We start from the raw sequence: 18,259 nt of genomic DNA, 5'->3' as shown, positions 1-18,259 counted from the left end.
TGATGCAGTAGTGTACCTCGGTCATTCATGTGCACTTCACATAAATTTACGTGCTTTTACCATTATTTCCTTCGTGTTTACTCCCGATGATATTATTTCACTGCAGTCATCACGCAATGCAACTTCTAGGACGTGATAACGTAAAGATTCTATTCAAATGCCATTCTGTTCTACGCGTTGGCATTGGTGAGAACAGCGATCCGCCTTTATTGTGGGTTTGTGAGGCGTGAGCATAAAAAAGGAATATAATCGAGTGAAGGGAGTCGATGTAATGCTGAAATAAATCAGGGTGACTGTGTTGCGCAATGACGATGCATGTAGAGAGGGCACATTGGCTTACTCACAAGCAAAAATATTTCAATCGCTTAATAAAGCTCACAAAGCTCATAAAGCTCAGTAAAGCTCATAAAGCTTTGCAAGATGCCCTGCAATGTACTAACTGTATCTGTGTTCACGCACGTGGGCTTTGACGTTGGCACGTCCAAAGTCGTTGTTTGAGCAGTAGATCAGCTGGAAAGATTTTGCGCTCAACACAAAATACTTGTTCTATTTCGCTTGATGGATTAAGTTCCTAAAAGTTCTACTTACCACGCCATAAATATGTGGGAAGTATTATAGTAATAAATTACTTTGACTTTTTCACTCGACATTGGCAAAGGTAGCTTTTTTCAGTATTATGAATAAATTGATTAAAAGGAGAGCCTAATCATATGCTGCTTGAAGGTCAAAGTTAACTTCGAGGATTATTTTGATCGGGAAGGGAGCTGCTTCTCCGATATTTAAAAATTACAACTACGAGATCTCACGCATCAAACTAGGAATACTGGGCAGTGGATAATCTCACTCTTTTGAACTGCGCATACAAATTCTCTGAAATTATTTGCCTAGAATTCTGATTCATTGCCTCAAATCCGAGATATATATTCCAAAAGTCAGTTTGATACAATTAGCCATGTTGTTTACGAAATAAAAAAAGTGACACGAGAAACATGCACGTTATCGCGGACATTTACGATATACGAACACATCTCGCCTATAATGTTTCTTCATGAGCTTACACCATATGTTTGTGGTTATTATTATTTTTTCGCTTTATGTTACTTCAGTGTATAGCGTGTTCCAGAAGAGAGTTTACGAGTTTTTTTTCATTTATTGGCGACATTGTGGCTGTTTTACTGTGGCGCTCAAAGGAAAAAAGAAAAGGCCATACCAATGATTTTCTCAAGCCGTCAAGTAGCGGTTTTTCTCCTTGGCGCCTTCCACAATACGTAGTTGCGATGAAAACATAAAATGAGCGAATAAAAATGAATGAATAGCTCTGTTCGTGTGTTCAGTACACAAGGCTGTTGCAGTGCCACCGGGAAAGCGCTTGTCCCATAAAATCAATTCTTATGCCTAGGTTTCTTTACTGTTCGTTGGTGAAGGTAGTTTTGGTGCGTGATTTTATTCAATTTGTATAGCACTCTCTCTCCTGACGCACAGACCAATGCGCAGAATATCATTTTTTTTTCACTGTCGCGCCTCGCAAGAGCCACTCGTCTCTCACGTGAAGGCCCTTGGTGCTGCCTCTGCCTTCTAAGAGGATAAACAGTATAAAATAGTGCCATCATGAAGTTTAGGCACTGTGGTGCGACACGAGCTTGGATTGACATTTGCAACAGTTACACGGCCATAATCACACTATTACAAACCAGAAAATTGCCCTCACCATTATCCGACCCCTTTTGGATCTTGTAAACTTCGCTTTAAACACGGTGACATTTCTCTGGAGCTCAACGCTCTATCATCAGTGAGGGTTATTCAATTCAATAGCGAGTCGTGTAGAACACTTTGTAGAGCTTTGGTGAAATAAACAAGATGCAACCTATAAGCACAATAGCCGTTGCAGCTAAAATGTGCTGTTGACATTTACTTAACCTGTATGCCATGGCAGCCATACACCTTCTGCAGATGCACTCCAACTCCTAACGCCTCGCCTAGTCTGAACCAGTAGTTAACAAATTTTATCCTTTAGCCGCCGCTGCCTCTCTCAGCTTTTGCAACATCTCGCCTGTTCCATCTTAAGTATGCGCAAGTGCGTTATGCTCTCGGCTCTTTTGGACACAAATCTGCCCCTTTGAGGTCCTCTAGAAAGCGCTCAAAGAAACTTGGCTCCACCCGCGACAGCATGCCATTGCATGTGGCCAAAGTGGACTAACAGGGCCACCGGAGACACCCGACTGGCCGCATTTAAAGCGTGCGAAATTTGCAAGCACGCCTGGTAGCACCATAGCAGGCCACGCCATCGCTGCATTTCTCGACCCTGTGAGAAGAACACATTGTACACAACTAGCTTCCGCATCCATTCTCGTGTGAACCAAAATGCCGTCGATTACACAGGTTCGCGCGCTGACTTGACCGCTTCGCCCTAGTCTGAGCATGTCGCCGTTCCTCGTTGACCTGTCAGTCGTGGAAGAACTCGATGCAGCAGCTACTGGAATAACTGCCACTCCGGAATTGCCTACGTGGGTTAAATTAAGATCCCTCGAACGGCCCCTATACGTATGGCGGGCCGCCCGACATAGCGGTTTTAAAGCGAAGCTTTCGTTGCATACCTACCTCATAGTTGACGTGTCGTCCTTTCATTGCCGTCACAATAGTCGTCGCCGTTGCCTTCCTCTGCTGATTCAACGAGGAGAAACTGTCACTATTTGGCATAGAATTAGTGCCGCGATGTTTCGCATGACTCTGCACCGCACGCATTGGCGCGTGACAGCGTTTTTTGTACAGTGCCAAGGTTGCTATCTTCGCACAGTGGCAGGCACGCTTTCAGACGTCTACGACGTTTCTGGTTCCAAGTCACGTGAACTGTCTCGAATGTGGTACTAATAACGAACGTGATTGCTTGAGAATATCGCCTCTGAACAAAGCCTAATATTAGGTATGGTATATATATTAGGTATATATAGGTATGCCACCGTGACAGATGCTCGATGCGATGGTCGCCGAAATCAGCCGCGCTCGTGTGTTCCGTCAGACATGAAAGCACGTAGAACGGGCCCACGCATCTGCGTGTACCCAAGCAGATGCGCAGGCGCTGCTTTTGGACAGATTGTAGCGTTGTTAGGACGAGAGCCATCGGTATTACCATGCGGTGACATTGTAATAATACAGAAGCTACCATAGGCTTAAGCGATCTTTATACGTTTGAACAAAGCGCTGCTGTATGTGAATCAAAACAAGGTGCGTTAGATCTGCCACGTTTTTTTTTAAAGCTTTTCTTTGCGAACCTCGCCGAGTTTTCATGACCGTGGATGGTGCTGCGTGGTGCTGTTCCCTAGCCGAATAGGCCAACCAACGACAACGGAGGACACCCGCGAGATCACCGCCGGGTTGCTTGTACCAGCACCGGATGTCGCTCGCATTCGCTGCGGTGGTGGCTGTGTGGGAAGAAAAGAACCAGAAAGCTCGCCTTCGCACGTCCGCGGCGGCGCATTGCATTAGCCTCCCTACGATGCCTGAATAAAGCTTTCCGTGTCACTTTCTGTGGACATTCAATAAAGGCGAACTCGTGTTTCGACTATTTATGGGCTCAGACAAAGCTTCGCTGTATAACGATTTCGGCCGCTATAACGTAACACAACTGCTATCTGTTTTATTCCAGTTTCTCTATCAGCTCTCCTTGATAGGTCAAAATGGTTCGCGCTCTGCCTAAGTTAGTGTGGCGCCCTCCCACGTGGGCTGCACCTGAACCATTCTGACCTATCGGGGAGGGCTAATGACGGATGTGGCATAAAAACAGTTCGGAAGAGGTTCAGGTTATAACGGTCAATAACACGTTGGAACTGCACCAATATTTTTTCTTTGTGGAAAAGTTGTTACTTCTGTCCATTTGCGACTCGCGCACAGGTCCATGGACTGGTAAAGTAACCTATGTTATCGCGTTCGCTCAAACATCGCACCTTCCTGAGTCATTGCGTTCGAATTGGGCAAGCACGATCCGCCGATGGTTCCCAATGGATTATCTGGTGTCAGATTGACCTTTCTGTATTATTCACTGAAATTTAGTGGCCAATCCCGCGCTGAGTTGTTGTTTTTATTTTTTCACTGTTTTCTTTGCATTTTGCAGAAATATTGCCAACCACATTGTGTTTAAGTGAATATAATAACGCAGTAGCAGCACACCATACGGAACGCTTTGCAGGTGCAATAGCATCGTTCGGCGTGCCTTTTTTTATTTATTTATTTACAAATACAGCAGATGCTATTCGGGCCCAAGCAGGAGTGGTTACATCAATAGTAACAAACAAGGCTGGAAATAATAAAAGAAATGGAATACAGAACAATAATAAAGATATATGAAATATAATATACAGGAACATCAGCCTTTGAAATTTAGACTTACCAACATAAATACGATAAAGGAACAACAGTTGTAGTTTGCAACTCAACAACAAGTACTGACAAACCATGTACACACAACAGGTCACTCAATTCAGCATTTTCACCTAATTTTGTTACAAAACACAGACAATGATTGATTAGTTTTTTTCCCTATGTGCATGCTATTAATCAAAAGAACAACCATTCACAAGATGAACGAACGATTGTGTGGCATTAGCGCTAACTATTTCTTGTGGAAATTTATTCCACAATGAAATAGCATGAGGAAACAGGGAATATTGATGCATGCTAAGGTGACTGAATGGTTGCCTAACTGCTTTGTTGTGTTGTCTACGCGCAAAGCGTATTGACGGCTCGGTTATGTGACGTTCACGCTGTATGTTAAACCCTATAGTTTCGAACTACCGAGTGTGCATGTCAAGAATTATGCTTGAAGCCATCGAAAATTTCACAAAAACAATACATTCGTGTTTCAAACAGCTATAGTGATACAGGATATTCTATTAACTTTTCTATTCTTTCATCAGCGCTGGAGTAATAGCCTTCTGCCACATTAGGGCTCACACGCAATAATGTAGATATTTTTGTTTGCAAAGACGAAAGATTTGTTTCTTCCGGAAAGAGCAAACTTGCGCTCAACCAGTATTTCTTTCGCTTACCGGGACGGCGCTTGAACATTACTGAAGAGAGCCAGCAAGAAAACGTGTCGAACGTGATACAAGATATGGTTCACTGAAGATCGACACTCGTACTTCACGTAAAAGCATAAACCTGGTCAAACGGCGCCCTTTATACTTGAGCCAACGGTTGCACGATATGGTCGCAGTCTATGTTACATCATAGCCCACTTTTGCGTTATATCGAAGAAAGCGACACATCTTTCCCCTCAACAAGCATCTGCGATGAATTCAGTGCCCTTTGTAACAGCAGATTCGCGGGCAGCAAAGCATTTATGATTTCACAAGATTGCTAAATCTAGGGAGAGAGATATGGACTTTTTAAGCAGTTAAACTATGACAAACATTAAGTTCTGAATTACCAAAAGTTTGTTTAGATTCACTAGACAAATCAGAAATTACTTATTTGCTTCTGCATACCATAGCTGCTTGATTTGTGTCATTTTTCTAATATTGAGAAAGTTTCCTGCAGATAATAGTATTTGTACAATTCCTCTCTAGTGGAACTTCACCGTCCCGTCATATCAGCACTGCTCTATAACTGCTTACTCAAATTGCACAAAATGTTATCTGTTATCTTAATACAGTTCATTGCTTGCCTACCCCCCCCCCCCCCCCGATACAGATGCGTCGGGACATCTAATAACTTGATAAGTGCCGAAAACTCACAGGTACCTCTAGTACGATGAAAATATTAGAGTCGCAAACCTTTAAGGTTCAATTTATTGTCTCTAGATGTGAGGAGGCCAGCGTCATTACATGCCGCTTTTAGGTTAAATAGCATCACTGCCGAGTTTTTCAAGAAGAGACAGGTTCTGAATACCTTCCGCCTGACCTTGTTTATTCTAAGCAATAAATTAGGGGTGTTAGTAGTTTCTCCCTTAACTGTATCGGTTGCTGTATTCGAGGTACTCTGTTTGAATGCTAAACTAGTTAGGCCTTCAGGCTTTTCATACCTAAACTGGAAAAATAATTAAAACAAAAGGTGTTATAGGAGTGAATTGACAAGGTGCAGCATACTCGCATTAGGAAGTCCCACTGAGTGGCAAAATGCATCAGTAAAATGAAAAATACATCAAGATTGTCAACACTGATGACATTTCATTATTGCTTAGGAAAAACGGAGCAGCACAATATTCCTCATTCTCAGGACACTGGACTAGTCAGGACTGTGGTTGAAAATCCTTCGTTCTGTAATTGTCCACTCTGACCCGCTGAACCACAATCTTGCTATGCAGGGTTTATTGGAGGTCACTGGCTCAGCTTCATGCTTCAGTTTAAATAATTTAGGCTTATGACGGTGGATGGTAGTTGTGGTGCCTGTTGCACGTGGCGCTGAACCTTGCAGTGTTCGTTCCTGCGTTATATCTGCCCGCATTACTCTGAGATGCACCACAGAATCCTAAAGTGCAATAGAGCTCACTAATTCGAAGAAATAAAAAAAAATTGAGTGCGAAATACAGCCACTGGCCGCCTTAACCTTAAATGAACAGAATGTGAACGCTACGGGGGAAACACTGTAATTCCCAAAGTATAATATATGCTACACTGAGTTTGTCGCATATAAAAGGGGGATTTTAGCACCAGAAACCTAAAGAGAACAAATAGTTCCGTTATGAATCTGCTGGAGTGAAGTTTCCGTTGTCAATAGTTTATTAGGCTAATTACTAAATTATTATTTAGTTCAGTAATTAGGTCACAGATGAAAAAACATTTCTTCGATTTTCTTCTACGAACGTACTCTGCATGGCTAGAAGTAAATGTCCACTATTCGTTCCCATTTTCCTTGATGTGGAATGGCGTGTAGGCATTACAGGGTTAGCTTCATTGACATCTCTGCGAAGAAAACTCAACAATATTCCTGCAATACACAACTAATCCTTTAGGTGTAAGGTACATTTCATTCTAGACATGAATATCACTGTGGGCTGTATTCTAGAAGCGTACGGTGAGGGGCTAGGGTCGCACGGCCTGAAGAGGGTCGCGGGTAAATTCGGCATACAGGTTGTCTTTTCGGCACCTTATAAGCTGTCCAGTCTGTGCAATTTAGTTAGACCTGATAGGAAAAAGAAAATCGAGTGCAGCACTAACCACAGGAACAAGTTTGTGCCCTGCAGTGCGAATGTTATCTATGAGATTCCGCTGAGTTGTGGCAACGTGTACGTTGGACAAACAGGCCGCTGCATTAATATTAGATTATTAGAACATGCCAATTCCCTAGATGATTCTAGAGGACAGCATCTTCCTAAGCATTGCAAGACCTGCAGGCATGACGGCAATGTTTGTACTCCACTTTTCGGCGGGACTAAGATTGTCGGACGCGCAAGGGATAAGAAAGAGCGTGAAGTAATCGAAGCTTTAGAAATCGCGAGATTAGGGCCAGATAAATGTGTTAGTGAGGCTTCCATACATTTGTACCGCAAGGAGTTGGCGTTTCTAGGCTCGACTACATGATAGCGGCATTGGTCTTTGCGGTTGGTGCGCATGCGTTCTGTTGTTGGTAGGAAAGAGGCGTTGGAGCATTAAACCAGTTGTTAGTCTGCGCCTGTGTCGTGTGGTTCTTTCTCTGTCTTGTCCTTTTTTTGCGCAGTTTTTCTTTGTTCCCATAATGGGCTGTATTTTCGTAGATTTTTCGTTTAACAAGGCATGCAGCACGCTTTCATTGCACAAACTCTGTCTACCATATATTGAATCGAACCACTTAAACTGAATCGAGTGTTTTTTGAGAAATCGCTCGCACATACTCCTCAGTGTTACTCCCCGCATGGTCAGGTGTACTAAGGTCTACGGCAGGCCTCAATGCTAGGTCGTCTTTTATTTTTCAAGCGAGTTAGAAAAAATCTGCCAGCCATATTTGGCAACATTCACCTCTTTGTTGCTGACTGTATAATATTTTTCGGGAAGTGAACAATAATGAAGAATAGGACTAAAGAATATCTCGCCACTATTCCTCACAGTTGTAGAGTGTATCTAAAGCAACTAACCATTAAGAAATGCAAAGTATTGCCTGTGTCTGACTGGTCTAATTTTTCACCCATACCTTTGTCAAATAAGACTACCTTAGAATGCTGAATTCATTATATATACATCATTGTTCATGTTAAATGTTTTTGACTTGGGCTTTCCGCTCTGAATTTGTGATTACCGAGGCCTATAGGGCACTTCCTTAATGGCGCCATACTTTTTCTTTGCTCCTTCCGGTTTTAAGTTGTCGCCTTAATGCAATACCATTGTGACCTGGGGTCCGAGGATGTGGTATGTTTATTCACCGTCGAATCTTGAGGGGACATCGGGCTGGGCCAGACATCTAGGGTGTTTTAAATACACACCTTTATATTACATTATGTATAAGAATGACGCAGAAATAATCAATATGGAGGTTCAAGCTTCAGCAGGTGATGTCTTTCACCAAACGTTCGTATCCTCTTTCAAACCATCCGTCGTCGTTGTCCAATCGCCTTCGGCCAATCCGGCGTCAGCAGATGTATGATATCAGGTCCCGCCAATTTGAGGCTGGTAGCCGTTTGCCTCCGAGGAGAGCTTTGTTCAAAACACATGCACATCACTGTGCACGAACAGGGATAGGGGGAAGCATACTGACCCCGTCTCCGGCGCGGAAATGGCAGTTTGGCTGAATGACAGCTGATGTGAAGGAATGTCCACCTGCACCCTGCCTAGCTGAACCTCTTAGCAGAAATCAAATGCTGGCCATAAATTGTCCTAATTAAGGAGGGCTGTCGCAAAGTCATCGATCCGGTCACCATTATGGCGTCCTCCTTGGGGGACTGTTTCCGTGGGCCAATCACAATGCTAGCATGCCCATGCCAGAATACGCATCAGCAGTGCGCGGCTCGTGTCAGGTATATTATTTTTTTACCCGTTCAGATTATTGACGTTCGCTTCATCTTTTGTACCTAGAATGAAACCACAAGCTTAACAATAACCTACGTAAGCTGATTTCGCTTTACGATATTTAGCATCTTACTGGAAGATATCCCGTCTAGCTCTCTTCCATAAGTTGTACTATCACCCTGCAGTACGTGAGGGATTCATCTGCGAACTTAGCATATGGCCCACCGCGCTGACCATCCTGATAAGGCAGTAGTCGAATCAACTTCTCATACCGATACTTCTCTTTGCACATCACAAGAATTGAACCACCTTTCGGGAGTAATAGTTGCTATTAGTGATAATCACACTTTCTACGAAGTACTAGTTGCATTGTATAGAAAACATCTATTTTAGGACGGTAGCATTTGTCGTTAGTTTGTAGTGTTGGTTTTGTTGTATTGTGCTCGGCGTAATTACTTAGTAGCTATGGTGTTGGGCTGTTAAGCACGAGGACGCAGAATCAAATTGAGGCCATAGAGGCCGTATTTCGTTGGGGGTGAAATGCTATAACATCCGTGTACATAGATTTAGGTGCACGTTAAAGAACCCTCGGTGGTCCAAATTTCCGAAGTCCTCCACTACGGCGTGCCTCATAATGAGATAGTGGTTTTGGTACGTAAAGCCCCATAATTAAATTTTTTGTTATATTGTCACGTGGTGGTGACGTTAAGAACACAGTAGCAATACTGTGATAGACAAAACGAACTTTTATTGGGCGAACCTGTGCCCACAAAACAGGCTACACTTATAGCACAACGATAGCGGCGAACACGGTCGGCGATCGTCGAAAATCTGATCAGCGGTTCAAGCGCGTCGGCTTTTATACACAATCGTCGAATGTTCCACACTAATCGTTGGGACCCGCGTGCCTTCCATAAAGTTCTACATCATTCGCGTCAGGCGAATAAATCAGATAACACAAGGTTCGGCAACAACAGACTGCAGATAGAAGCATCGATAACTTTCCAGAAACTTCGGATACATGCAAGCGCGTCCCGCGCTGTGCGATAAGATTTGTTAGGCGGTGAAACCTGGTCACCCGATAAATATAAATACACGTGTCAATACCCCCCTCTTAAAAAGCATCGTCCCGATGCTACAAAGAGAGCGAAACACAAAGGGACACTTATTAAACATAAGTAACAAAACAACGAAAAGAAATAAAGTCCAAAGGTCAGTTACGCGAAGTCCCAAAGTTCGTCAACGCTGGTGGTACGGCTTGAGCCGCAAAACGTGGACGATTTCAGGTCCTGAGCGGCGCCGCTGTGACAGCGAAATGCCGTCTGGCACGACCTCGTAGTCCAGTGCACCAATACGTCGGATGATCTTGTACGGTCCAAAATAGCGACGCAAAAGCTTCTCGCTCAGTCCTCGTCGGCGTATAGGGGTCCAAACCCAAACACGGTCACCGGGCTGGTACTCGACAAAGCGTCGTCGGAGGTTGTAGTGTCGGCTGTCGGTCCTCTGCTGGTTCTTGATCCGCAGGCGGGCGAGCTGCCGGGCTTCTTCGGCGCGCTGGAGATAGCAAGTGACGTCGAGATTTTCCTCGTCAGTGACGTGGGGCAGCATGGCGTCGAGCGTCGTCGTCCGATTCCTGCCGTAAACCAGCTTAAACGGCGTGATCTGTGTTGTTTCTTGCACCGCCGTGTTGTAAGCGAATGTTACGTACGGCAGGACGGCATCCCACGTCTTGTGTTCGACGTCCACGTACATCGCTAGCATGTCGGCGAGGGTCTTATTCAGCCGCTCCGTAAGACCATTCGTCTGCGGGTGGTAGGCCGTTGTCCTCCTGTGCCTTGTCTGACTGTAGTTCAGAATGGCTTGGGTGAGCTCCGCTGTAAAGGCCGTTCCTCTGTCCGTGATGAGGACTTCTGGGGCACCCTGTCGCAGCAGGATGTTTTCGACAAAGAATTACGACACTTCGGCTGCGCTACCTTTCGGCAGTGTTTTATTTTCAGCGAAGCGGGTGAGGTAGTCCGTCGCCACGACGATCCACTTATTTCCGGTTGTTTACGTCGGAAAGGGTCCCAACAAGTCCATCCCGATCTGCTGGAATGGTCGGCAAGGAGGCTCGATTGGCTGTAGTACTCCGGCTGGCCTTGTCGGCGGTGTCTTGCGTCGCTGACATTCTCGGCATGTTCTGACATAACGGGCGACGTCGGCGGTCAGGTGCGGCCAATAATACTTTTCTTGTATCCTTGATAGTGTCCGGGAAAATCCTAGGTGTCCAGCGGTTGGATCGTCATGTACGGCGTGCAATACTTGTGGACGAAGTCCTGACGGGACAACAAGAAGGTAGTTGGCGCGGACTGGGGAGAAGTTCTTCTTCACGAGTAGATTGTTTTGAAGCGTGAAGGAAGATAATCCGTGCTTAAATGCCCTGGGGACAACGTCGGTGTGCCCTTCCAAATATTCGACGAGGCCTTTTAGCTCCGCGTCTGCCCGTTGCTGTGCAGCGAAGTCTTCCGCGTTTATCATTCCGAGGAAGGCGTCGTCATTCTCGTCGTCTTGCGGCGGCGGGTCAATGGGGGCGCGTGATAGGCAATCGGCATCGGAGTGTTTTAATCCGGACTTGTAGGTGACAGTGATGTCGTATTCTTGTAGTCTGAGGCTCCACCGCGCGAGTCGTCCTGAAGGATCCTTTATATTCGCTAGCCAACACAACGCGTGATGGTCACTGACGACTTTGAATGGCCTGCCCTAAAGATAAGGGCGAAATTTAGCTGTAGCCCAAACGATGGCGAGGCATTCCTTTTCGGTCGTAGAATAGTTGCCTTGCGCTTTTGACAGCGACCGGCTAGCGTAGGCTATCACCTGTTCGACTCCGTTTCTCCTCTGGACTAGAACGGCACCGAGGCCTAGGCTACTGGCGTCAGTATGGATTTCTGTATGGGCGTACTCGTCGAAGTGCGCAAGTACCGGCGGCGACTGCATGCGTCGTTTGAGTTCTTCAAATGCGTCGGCCTGCGGTGTTTCCCACTTGAACTCGACATCACATTTCGTCAGATGTGTTAGCGGCTCCGCGATGCGTGAAAAGTTCTTGACAAAGCGCCTATAATAGGCACACATGCCAAGGAACCTACGCACTGCCTTCTTGTTGATGGGTTGCGGCAACTGTGCGATTGCAGCTGTCTTTTGCGGGTCTGGACGGACACCAGATTTGCTGATTACGTGGCCTAGGAACAGAAGCTCATCGTAAGCGAAGCGGCATTTTTCCGGCTTCAGAGTAGGCCCTGACGACTTGATGGCTTCTAGTACTGTCGCAAGCCGCTTGAGGTGATCGTCGAAATTCCCGGCGAAGACGACGACGTCATCCAAGTAAACGAGACAGGTCTGCCACTTCAGTCCTGCTAATACTGTGTGCATGACGCGCTGGAACGTTGCAGGCGCCGAACACAGTCCGAATGGCATAACCTTGAACTCGTAGAGGCCGTCTGGCGTGATGAAGGCGGTCTTTTCGCGATCCCTTTCGTCGACCTCTATTTGCCAGTAGCCAGACTTGAGGTCCATCGATGAGAAGTATTTAGCATTGCAGAGCCGTTCCAATGCGTCGTCTATCCGTGGGAGGGGGTATACGTCTTTTTTCGTGATTTTGTTCAATCGATGATAATCGACGCAGAAACGTAGGGTTCCGTCCTTTTTCTTCACTAAAACAACTGGAGACGCCCACGGGCTTTTCGACGGCTGGATGATGTCGTCGCGCAGCATTTCGTCGACTTGGTGTCTTATAGCTTCGCGTTCTCGCGTCGAAACTCGGTAAGGGCTCTGGCGGAGTGGTCGAGCGCACTCTTCGGTTATTATGCGATGCTTTGCGACTGGGGTTTGTCGAATCCTCGATGACGTCGAAAAGCAGTCTTTCTATCGTCGAAGCAGACTTCTGAGCTGTTGCTTCTTAATCACGGGAAGACTTGGATTTATGTCGAAGTCTGGCTCGGGAACCACGGTCGTCGGGGTAGATGCAACAGAATCCGAGAGGACAAACGCATCGCTGGTTTCCTGAAATTCCTCGATGTATGCGATCGTCGTGCCCTTGTTGATGTGCTTGAACTCCTGGCTGAAGTTTGTCAGCAGCACCTTCGTGTTTCCTCCGTGCAGTCGAGCGATCCCTCTTGCGACGCAAATTTCACGGTCGAGCAGTAGACGTTGGTCGCCTTCGATGACGCCTTCTACGTCAACGGGTGTTTCGGGGCCGACCGAAATGACAATGCTGGAGCGAGGCGGGATGCTCACTTGATCTTCGAGCGCCCTCAAGGCGTGGTGACTACGAGGGCTCTCCGGCGGTATCGCTTGATCTTCCGACAGCGTTATTGACTTCGACTTCAGGTCGATGATTGCGCCGTGTTGGTTCAGGAAGTCCATGCCGAGAATGACGTCTCGTGAACACTGTTGGAGGATAACGAAGGTGGCAGGGTAAGTCCGGTCATGAACGGTAATTCTTGCCGTGCAGACTCCAGACGGCGTGATGAGGTGCCCTCCAGCGGTTCGAATTTGAGGGCCTTCCCACGTAGTCTTAACTTTCTTCAACTGGGCGGCGATGTGTCCACTCATGGCGGAGTAATCAGCCCCTGTGTCGACTGAGGCAGTGACTGCGTGGCCGTCGAGAAGCACATCGAGGTCGGTGGTTCTTTGTCTGGTGTTGCAGTTAGGTCGTGGCGTCGGATCACGGCTGCGTCGTGTTGAACTGAAGTTGGAACGTCGCGTCGTCAAGTCGTCGTTCCTCGGTGTAGTCTTGCCTTCCTGACTTCGTCAGGACGGCGGCGTGTCGTTGTTATGTCGTCGAGATCGTTTCGTCGTCGTCTTCGTCGGCGGCGGAGGATCTTCGTCAGTTCGACGAACAGCAACCGCACCCCCATCGGTTGCTGCTTTTAGCTTTCCGGATATGGGCTCGCTGACCGGCCCCGGGCTGGGCCAGTGTATGGTCGGCGCTGCGGCGACAGGTAGCGGCCTGGTGATGGCGAACGGGACGGCCGTCGAGGGCTCCACTGAGTAGCGGCGAGGTAATCGGCGATGTCACGTGGGCGCTCGCGAAGCTGTGGACGCGGCGCGTTGACGGCGAAACCTCGCAGTCCCATCTCCCGGTACGGACATCGTCGGTAGACGTGACCCGCTTCTCCGCAGTGGTAGCAGAGCGGGCGGTGGTCACGAACACGCCAGATGTCCGCCTTCCTCGCGTAGGTGCGCTGGGCGACGGGTGGTCGTGCTTTCGGCGGCGGCGGCGGACGACGAAACTGTGGTGTGACAGGGCCCTGGCGCGGTCGCGGAGGGGGTCCTTGACGGCGTGCGGCGGCGGCGTAGGTCATCGCTTGCGGCGCATGCTGCGGCGATTCAGGGGCTACTCCAAGTTGTTGTTGGAGTTCCTCACGCACGGCGTCGGCAATCGAAGCCACTTGAGGCTGTGATGATGGGAACAGCTTTTGTAGCTCCTCCCGCACGACAGCTCGGATAGTCTCGCGTAAGTCGTCGGCGGCCAGTGACTGAACTCCGGCGTAGTTTGTCGAGGTCGTGCGGCGGTCGAATTGCCGGTTTCGCATCTCGAGTGTCTTCTCGATGCTGGTGGCCTCGTGAAGAAACTCGTCGACGGTCTTCGGTGTGCTTCGCACCATTCCGGCAAAAAGTTCCTTCTTCACACCACGCATCAGCAGGCGGACTTCCTTCTCCTCGGGCATTTCAGGGTCGGCGTGGCGGAAGAGACGGCTCATTTCTTCCGTGTAGATCGCGGTCGTCTCATTAGGTAGCTGCACCCGGGTTTCCAATAGCGCTTGGGCTCGTTCTCGCCGTACGACGCTTGCGAATGTCTGCAGGAAGCCGCTTCGGAAAAGTTCCCAGGTCGTTAGGGTGGCTTCTCGGTTCTCGAACCACGTCCTGGCCGCGTCTTCCAATGCGAAGAAGACATATCGCAGTTTGTCGTCGCTGTTCCAGTTGTTAAACGTAGCGACCCTCTCGTACGTCTCAAGCCAGACTTCCGGGTCCTCGAAAGTTGAACCACGGAACGTCGGAGGCTCCCTGGGCTGCTGTAGCACGATGGGCGATGCCGGGGCTGCCATTGGGGTTGACTTGGTGGCAATCTTTCTGGTCGTCTCAGGCAAAAGTCCGTGCTCCGGGGGCAGTTGTTGAAGACGGCGGCTTGCTCGATGGTCCGGGACTGCGTTGGTGTTGTCTTTGCGTTCCGGGCTTGGATCACGGCTTGTCGGGGGCGTCCGGTACATGGACCAAAAGCACCTCCACCAGATGTCACGTGGTGGTGACGTTAAGAACACAGTAGCAATACTGTGATAGACAAAACGAACTTTTATTGGGCGAACCTGTGTCCACAAAACAGGCTACACTTATAGCACAACGATAGTGGCGAACACGGTCGGCGATCGTCGAAAATCTGATCAGCGGTTCAAGCACGTCGGCTTTTATACACAATCGTCGAACGTTCCAGACTAATCGTTGGGACCCGCGTGCCTTCCATAAAGTTCTACATCATTCGCGTCAGGCGAATAAATCAGATAACACAAGGTTCGGCAACAACAGACTGCAGATAGAAGCATCGATAACTTTCCAGAAACTTCGGATACATGCAAGCGCGTCCCGCGCTGTGCGATAAGATTTCTTAGGCGGTGAAACCTGGTCGCCCGATAAATATAAATACACGTGTCAATATTGTACGTATAATAATGAAGAATAATATCATTAAAACACTATAGCTGACATTGTATAAGTAGCAGCTACGTTTACTCTGTCACTCACGGCACTATTATATTTTTATTGTCGTTTTCTAATCACTCCCATCTTTATTCCTTCTGGCCCTGAGGGAACGATGACGAAAGTAATAAGTAAGCAAAAGCAACTAACCATTAAGAAATGCAAAGTATTCCCTGTGTCTGACTGGTCTAATTTTTCACCCATACCTTTGTCAAATAAGACTACCTTAGAATGCTAAATTCATTATATATACATCATTGTTCATGTTAAATGTTTTTGACTGACTGCATGGACAACAGTTCGTGGTCATCAGCGGTTGCACAATTTTTTCCTTAAATGATCGCTGCCAGAAATCTGAAACGGTGGTGCTATGAATACAAAAAATGGTGTTTATTATGTCATACCTTGAAAAGGGTTTATTGACTTTATGGGGTCCACGAAGCCAGCGCACGCAATATGATCAACGGAAAATGCACTGTTCAAGAATATAATCTGAATTTTTTGTATTGGGGCTTATTACAAATTATTTAACGTTAAGAGGAAGCTTTAGCTCGGGTCCAACTCCGATGCGGCTATTCAAATACATGTAAAACGCAAAATGCTTTTATAAAATAACCATTGGACCGACTTTAATGAAATTTGTTGTATTTGAGGCAGAAAGTAAAGTACTAGCGACTGTTTGAAGCGGAATTTCGATATGGGGCATGAATTTTGTTTGACTGTTCAAAAATTCGGTAGCTCGAAAAAAAGAAATAGAACCACGAAGTTTACAAGCTACTAGCTCTCCGTCAAGAACAGATATCGCGGTTGTTTAAACGGAATCCATTAGATCATTCAAAGCGGACAAATTCGATATGTCAGTTTACATGTTACGTGATTTTTTACACTGTGTACAAGGAAAAGCTGTATTTATACATTACTTAATTTTTGAGAATCATGTTTAACATATCAATTTTGTCCGGTTTGGATTTACTGTGAGATTCACTTGACAGAACTGTGATATTGTTTTTGATTGTTAAGTTACGGAGTTGTAAATTTGATGGTTTCGTTTTTTGAAAAATGAAATTTTTTAGTGAGAAATTGGCAACCTAAATAAAAAATTCGAGACCAATGGTCAATAGATTTTAAGTTTTCTTTCAAATGCAACAAACCTCGTCAAGCTTGCTGCAGTGGTTGCCGAGAAAAACGAGTTTTCCTTTTGGATGTAGTTAGGTAGGAGCACCCGTGCTAAAGCTTCCTCTTAAGACTTGTTCTGCTCGGTCTGTTGTTACGATCTCTTGACGGACCGGCTCGTTGCTCACCGTATGGCTGGTCAGGTGCTGGGTTACAGCATACAAAGCGCTTCGTTATGTATGGATAAGCCCCGCCGCCTCCCCATTCATCGTCTTGAGTGATGAAGGTGCAACTTCTCAACAGGTTCTCACGAAAAACGCATCCTTGCTTACCCGATACCCCATTTACGAACCGCTTGTTTTGCTCTTTTAAACGGACGAATAACAAATACCATTGGTGGTGGCGTGCCCATGGCCTGCGTTCTCATCATTTCTTCTCGCACCCTGTAGCCCGACAGTAGCTACGCAGTATTATCCACTGGCGTATCACAAGCTCACCATCCAATTATCAAACGCTTAGCGCTAACGATCAACACCCAATAATTATTTAAGTTGCAAACGGAGCAAATTTTAAAAAGCCGCCAAATGAAGTATTGCAGACAAAGGAAATGGCGGCACGACAACTGTCCAGCAGTACGGTGAACGTGTATCTCCACGATGCTGCCCTGGTAAGCAGTGTCCCTCAGTGACTCCTGTGCTTGAGCTGTCACGCCATGGAAAGAAATGCCAAGTACCATACGCGCTAACCGCTTTCTCCACCGTATGAGACGTAGCTCAGTACGCTTTGGTGGGAGATGACGTGTCGGCGGTGCGGCATTCGAAATTATTCGATAACACTCTGAGCGTCTGGCCCTGCACTGCTCAGTCGAATCGAAGGGGGATACCATTTTTCCTTTCGATGTTCAAATCTTTCGAATATTCGCACACGTCTACACTGAAGCTGTTTGGCAAGGAAGCAATGCGCCCATGGCGAGTGAAAGGGGACCATGCAGGCCAGATATTTGTTGTGGTGCGGCCAACGTCAAGCTACGTAGCGAAACTAGACCTGTCACAGGGGCGGCCTCGGCCTGTCCACTTTCTTTTATGTTACTGGACGATTCTCGTCTGTGCTTTTACTTCTTCGGGGAGTTTTTCTCCAGCGAGGTTGCTTGTGCGGCGGACCGTGTATGGCCCCTCTCTGACCTGCGAGGACGAGCGCGTGAGTGCTGGATTTCGGTAAAGTGTGTATGTGCGCGCACTTTGCTAGGACGGTTGACATTTAGTCTACGTTCACACTTGGTCTTGGAGCAGGCGGAAGCGGAAAAAAACTTGAGAAAATGCGCCCGCCAAGGCGGCGAAATGGGCGGAAAACCAGGCGGCGAGTCCGATCGGTCTCGTACAAATTTTTTTCCCCATGGCGAAGCGGAACGCGGTTCTGCTTAAGCGGAAGCTGCACTAGCATGTAAATATCCGGTCATAAAATTTACCATTTCCCTATTGTTCATTGCCCATTTTTAGGAAAAGAAC

At 47.0% G+C, this 18,259-nt stretch overlaps 1 protein-coding gene across 1 annotated transcript in view; it reads left to right on the top strand.

The window, feature by feature from the left end:
* The window catches only part of LOC139052110 (protein obstructor-E-like), a 91,844-nt gene that overhangs the window by 1,203 nt on the left and 72,382 nt on the right, over nt 1-18,259 (top strand). The gene's annotated exons all lie outside the window — the stretch shown is intronic.

This window comes from Dermacentor albipictus, unplaced genomic scaffold (genome assembly GCF_038994185.2).
Source record: "Dermacentor albipictus isolate Rhodes 1998 colony unplaced genomic scaffold, USDA_Dalb.pri_finalv2 scaffold_18, whole genome shotgun sequence".
Lineage (NCBI taxonomy): Eukaryota > Metazoa > Arthropoda > Arachnida > Ixodida > Ixodidae > Dermacentor > Dermacentor albipictus.
The sequence above is the reverse complement of the archived record's forward strand: the minus strand, read 5'-3'. Positions and strand labels throughout refer to the sequence as shown.